The 6,295-nt window shown below is 32.4% G+C and overlaps 1 non-coding gene across 1 annotated transcript; it reads left to right on the plus strand.

The window, feature by feature from the left end:
• Positions 1–1,266: 1,266 nt before the first annotated feature.
• On the plus strand, positions 1,267–1,373 carry LOC120159030. Its single transcript, XR_005519310.1, has one exon. It is a non-coding gene; the product is annotated as a small nucleolar RNA R71 (small nucleolar RNA).
• The last annotated feature ends 4,922 nt before the right edge of the window (positions 1,374–6,295 follow it).

A 6,295-nucleotide genomic window follows, 5' to 3' on the forward strand; every position in this document is an offset into this window, starting at 1 on the left:
ATAAACATCAAAGCAAGCTTGAATAATTTTTCCCAATTTTTCTTCCTTATGGACGAATATAGTATATAAACTAATACATGAAATTCATTATGATTCAAGCATGGAAAATCTATATAATCAATTAATCCTTCAAATTCAAGACTTTATTCAACTCAATCCATAAACCTAAATATTTCTTTCATCAAATTCCATAGCATATATCAATCAAAATCATGAATTAATGAACCAAATTGAAGAAAATTCAAAGAAGAGCAAAATTGTATTTCAAATCTAAGTCCAAAATCCAATTCCTAAAGCTTGAAAAATCAAATTAAACTTACCTTGGAGGCTTTTGGAAACCCACGAAATTTTAATAAAGATGAACAATTCTCTTGAAATTTATAATTCATTTAACTTAGCCATTTGTAACCTGTATAATATAAATGAATTTAAAATTTATTTTATTGCAAAATGACTACTTTACCCTTAAAATACATTGCTCACAAATATGCCACAAGTCAAAATCTTCATCCAAGGGCTAATATTAATTATGCAGTTATTAGTTACCAACTTTGCCCTTGTAAATTCCATAATTACAATATTGACATTTTCCATCCAACGACTTAGATTTAACATGGAAAATAAACTTAAATCAATGGTCTATATTAATTATTATCCTTTTAAAGAAAGGAAGTTACATTATTACCCTTGATCTATAATCTAGAAAAAATATCTCAAATTTTCGATTTGATTCGATTATCCAAAATTTCTTAAACTTTAGCTTTTAACATAAATTATATATAGAAAATTTGAGTAACATAAAAACGTCATTATTGGGGAAAACTATTCATTCAAAGGATAAGATGCCTATTTGGGGAAATTAACATTTTGGTGCTTGAACTTTTCCCAAATTTATACTTTAGTCACCAAACTTCAATTTATTTATTTTGGTCACTAATTAAAAGTTTGGGTTATTATATAATTGATTTTGATTTGACTTCATACATAACCCCAGGTTTTTGCATCTTTTTCATCATCTCAGTTAATGTTGTCACCTGTGTAGTTAACACATTCATAGCATAATTATCCATTGTAGTATCAACGTATCTTTCAAACATAATCCTTGTGTTTGGATATTGATAATCCCTGTTGAATATTCTCTCAAAGATTTCATATGCTTCATTGTATGATTCTTCTAGTAAATTTCCATTCGATGATGCATCCACAACCATTTTGATATGCATGTTCAATCCATTGTAGAAAATTTTCATTTGTGTCTAATGTTGGAAATCATGCATCGGGCATGTAGGCAACAAACCTTTGAATCTTTCCCACACTTCATATAGATTTTCATCCTCCATTTTCTTGAAATACGTGATGTCATTTCTAAGCCTTGCATTTATAGTGAGATGATTGAAATGTAGGAAATTTTGAGCAAGTTCGTTCCATGATGCTACTATTCCTGGTGACAATGAATTAAGCCAAGCCTTGGTTTGTCATGTAATGAATATGGAAACAATTTCAGTTTCAAGGCCTCTTCTGGCACTCATTATTTTATAAATGAATCGGAAACTTCAATAAAAGCTCTCAAGTGTGAATGAGAGTCCTCGGTATGCATTCCACTTTATTTCCCCATCAATTGCAACATTTGAAACATAATGAGCTTTAACTCAAAGTGTGCAACATGGATGGCACAATAGACAATCCCATGGTTTAAATCATCTAATATGGGTATAATATATTCTTAGATTAGTCTATCTCTATCATCGATGTATTGAAAATCTGACTTCATCGAAATATTTTGCAATGGATGAACTAGTCTAGCATTATGTCCTTGTTTAACTATTCGCTCTTGTTGGTGTTGGTCTTCCTCGATTGGTAATTGTGATTATGTTTCATCTTGAATAACAGCGGGATCCATGTGTGGATGTTTTCGTCTTCTTCGACGGATAGCTCTTTCTATCTCATGATCAAAAGGCAAAAGGTTCTAATTATTGCTTCGAGTCATACGCCGTCAAAGGTCTGTTAAAAGTTACCTAAAACAACTAACATTATGTTAATATAAGAACAATTCTAAAAGTAATGGCACTAGTCTCCGGAAACGGTGCAAAAAACATGATACGTCCAATAATGTAACATCAATAGTGCAAGCATACACTATCGTATCAACTAGTAAAATGGATGTGAATTAATGCATCGAGTTATTGTATCAACATAGACTAGTATTACCTAAAGAATTCTAGCAACATTAACTAGGTAGCAAGTATGTATGACTGATGTTGTGAACAGAGTAATGAAAATGTAAACTAAAATATTTGTGAGAATGAAGGGAAACACAAAACAAGTAATTGAAGCATTGGGTCAATTTAAGCAGAGGATTGTGGTAATGTCAAACTCATGTAATAAAAAATTTCACAGCAATAGGATTGATGCTCATAGTAATAACTTAGTGGACTCTACCTTTCTCGATGGCCTTTACCCAAAAGCTCTCAACAATGTAATATCTTTATAACCACCAAAGCAAGTTTATTAAGTATGTTATGACAATCAGACAACTAGATTTCTCTACACTAAAATGTTACTCTTACATTCTTTGATGCGCCTACAATGTCACTTACCTCTCGATGTAACGATTCTGTAGTTTTATATCTCTATATTAAATGTCACGATAAATCCAAGCAACAAAAATCAAATCAAGAGACAGAATTAATCAAACATGAATTTCATCAAACACATTTGAAACATATCATCCAAGATTTAACAACCCACATAAAACAAGAGTATTTCAACAAAAATAAATGAAATCCTTCCTCTCGGATTCATCTCAAGAGTGATTTTTTTATGCTCAATCGATCGATGCCCACCACCCTCTCGAGCACTACTAGCTTCCACGTCCGAGTGTTGCTCTTCCCCAAGGAACTTAAGCTTCCATGGTCGGTGGAGAAAAGAATGAAGATGACTATAAAAAAATCAAGGAGGAAAGGTATGAAAAGGGATTCATTTTTTCATTTTGGTTTGCTCCTATTTATAGCCACCCCAAGGTCAAACTAACAACCAATAGTGATTTTTTCATTCTCTTATATTCCAGCCTTTTTATAACAGATTTGGACAACTGGCTCTTCTTGAAGATTCTATCCTAATTGTCTGCTGACTCATTGATGCTTCAGCAATTCAACTGGACGCACAACAAAATTTTGACTATCGTTGCTTGCAGCAATAGCTGACAATATCAAGGAACACACAACAGCAGGATATATTATAGCATACCAATGTCACTGCAAAATAGACCAAATTAAGCCCAAAATTTACCAACTCATTCCCATTATACATATGATACAAATTATACTAAAAATGATATAAATATGATCCTAAAATGCTAAAGTGCAAGCCTAAACCTAAATAAAATGGTTTTGAAAATAACTCTTTTGTAGAATTATCAGTCAATAGGTCGATCAGAGAGTTTGGAGTTGAGTATGGAAGATGAGTTAGACAAATGGGTATTAGGTCGGAACAGGCTCAGGTTTAGGTTGATTCAATTGCGGATCAATATTGTGTTTTGTCTGGTTCAAGTCAGGTACTAGGTCTAGATAAATTGGCATAGGGCTCGGGTCAGGACTAGGTTTTATTTTGGGCTTGGTTCACAAATAGACTCACTAGGCATCTAAGTTGAGCCCAGTAGAATTGAGAGAGGCATGGAGCCTCAATTATTGGGTTCCGCACGAACCTTACATGAGTCTTGGGATAAGGGTAACTGGTTGGGGATTTAGGGTTTTCCCTAATGGAAGAAGAAAGGCGAGAGGCTTTTACCGACAATAGGTGTATAGTTTAGTGAATAGGTAGAGAATAAACCCTAAGAAGAATATGGAACGATCAAAAAAACAAAAAGAAAGTGAAAGATATGTTAGGAAGATATGAGAGGAATTTGGAAGAAAAAAAACTTATCTAATCTAAAAATGGAAGAGCGGGTGGGAACAAATGGAAACTTGAAAGGTTCTTCCCTTTATTCTTAGAGATCACAAATGTTATAGGAAAATAGTAGAAGAGCCTTGATAAGGACATAAAGGGGAACACAATAGTGGTGGCTATGAAAGGCACGACTTCGGTGAATGGTTAGTGAGGTGGTCATGCAAAGAGGACTTCAGAGAGAAAAAGGGCTCATGTGATGTAACTAAAAGAAATGGGAGAGAAAAAGACCTCTCATGTTGGTAAAGGGGGTTTAATACACCTAGCTTTAAGGTTCGAACAAGGAATCTTTATAGGGAGCCAATTCCAATATTTGGTTCAAAATGTGCTTAGCCTCGACTGTGAGAGAACTGGGTAGCCAGGGAGGTAGTCACAGGTTTGAACCCTCACATACGTGAAAATTGTTTTTTTTTCTTTTTCCATTTTCTCTCTTGTCTTGCAACATAAGGGAAATTACATAAATCACACCCAAAATCCTTAAAATTTCCCTACGTTTATGAAAAATGTTATAAAATTTTACATGTGTTCCTTTAGGTCCTCAATTTCAGAAAATGCTTCAATTGAGAACCTAAATCTAGATTTTAATCAAAGTAATCTTTTAACAGTCAGATTTAAATGTGTCATTGTCTCGAATGATAGAGATTCTTGAATTGGCCCAATAAACCTAAAACTATGAAGCAATTTGATAAACTTTGTTTGAGGTGTTCTGAAAGTGAAAAAATTATGAAATGTTGCGAGAAGCCTCCTCCGATGTAGTAGTTCTGATCTAGAAATTTTGGGCTTTAAGTTCTTTCAATTGTAATTTCATTTTTGTTATTTTTCTATTCTTTCCATATTATTTTCTTTTCTTTTTGCAAGTAATTGACAAAATATAGAAATAAAGATTGATAACAAACCCTAACTTGATCAAAATAGCCCTTTTCCGTTATTTTCTAGCAAAAACAATCAAGGAAGCATCAACAGTGCAGCAAACACGGAATCACCTTAGAATGCCTAACTTTGATACCAAAATGATATGCAATGCAGTAGAATCAAGACCATTTACACAATGATCAGAACACTAAAAGATCTAGACTCGATCAAGGAATTTATCTCATTGGAATCAAGGATGGATCGCAAGATTATGTAACATGAAATAAGATGAAATGTAGAAACTAAGAATAAAAAGAGATTGATTCGACAAAACCCTTCCAATTAGATTGATTCAATAATACCATTCAAAAGGTTCTAATCTCCCTTCAAGCTAGAAAACTTGCCAAAAAGAAGTGTGGAGATGAACCGCCACGAATCTTACTGCAAGAAAGTGTTGAAATAGCTTGGGAAAGAAAAAAGCAAAAGCAAAAGCAAAATTTTACTCGATGAGTATTCAATATCAAAATTATTCAAGTTATCTTACGAGGTTTTAGGCATCCTCTTTTATAGGCTAAGGAGACAACCCTAGAAACCTAAATCTGACTTGGATGGCACATTATTTCCTTAAGTAAACTAAATGCATAATCAAAAAATAAAAATCCAAGAGATTGAATAATATTGGGCAATCAGAAAATAGAAATCCCAACGATTGAGTGATCTAGGGCAATTAGAAAATAGAAATCTCAGAGATTGAGTTGTCTTAGGCAATTAGAAAATAAAAATCTTAGAGATGAGTAATCTTGGGTGGCACACTCTTGCCTTATTTAAAATATTTAAAAATAAAACAAAATCATAAAGATTGAGTTTGTAATACTCCATAAACTTTGCTAGTGGCCAAAGTGAATAAAATAAAAGTTTGATGGCTAAAGTTTAAACATGTGAAAAGTTGAGGGACCAAAATGATAATTTAAAAATATGTATTTTTGTATCGGATTTTTGGTATGTAAATTATGTTAAAAGCTATAAAGTTTTAAAGTTCAGGAAAAAATTCAGATAATCGGATCGAATCGAAAATTTAAGAAAATTCAGATAATCGGACAAAAATGTATTTTCCATGCTTTAACATGATAAGATTTAATATGGACCATTGTATTGAAGTTGATTTTCCATGTTCAATCTAAGTCACTAGATGAAAAGTGACAAGATTGTAATTATGGAATTTTACAATTGCAAAGTTAGTAACTACGAACTCCATGGTTGAATTTTAGCCCTTGGATGAAGATTTTGACATGTGGAATATTTTTTATCATTGGATCTTAAGGGTAAAATGATCATTTGGATTAAAAAGAATTTTAAATTTATTTTAAGTTATAAAAATCAAAATAGACTAAAATGAGAGGAAAAGAAAATTCAAGAATTTTCTCATCCTTTATTCATATTGCCATGAGCTCCATGAAACCCTAAGGTAAGTCTTTAATTTGATTATTAATCTTTTTAGTTT

The sequence above is a fragment of the Hibiscus syriacus genome, unplaced genomic scaffold, assembly GCF_006381635.1.
Source record: "Hibiscus syriacus cultivar Baekdansim isolate YM2019G1 unplaced genomic scaffold, ASM638163v2 tig00111338_pilon, whole genome shotgun sequence".
Classification (NCBI taxonomy): domain Eukaryota; kingdom Viridiplantae; phylum Streptophyta; class Magnoliopsida; order Malvales; family Malvaceae; genus Hibiscus; species Hibiscus syriacus.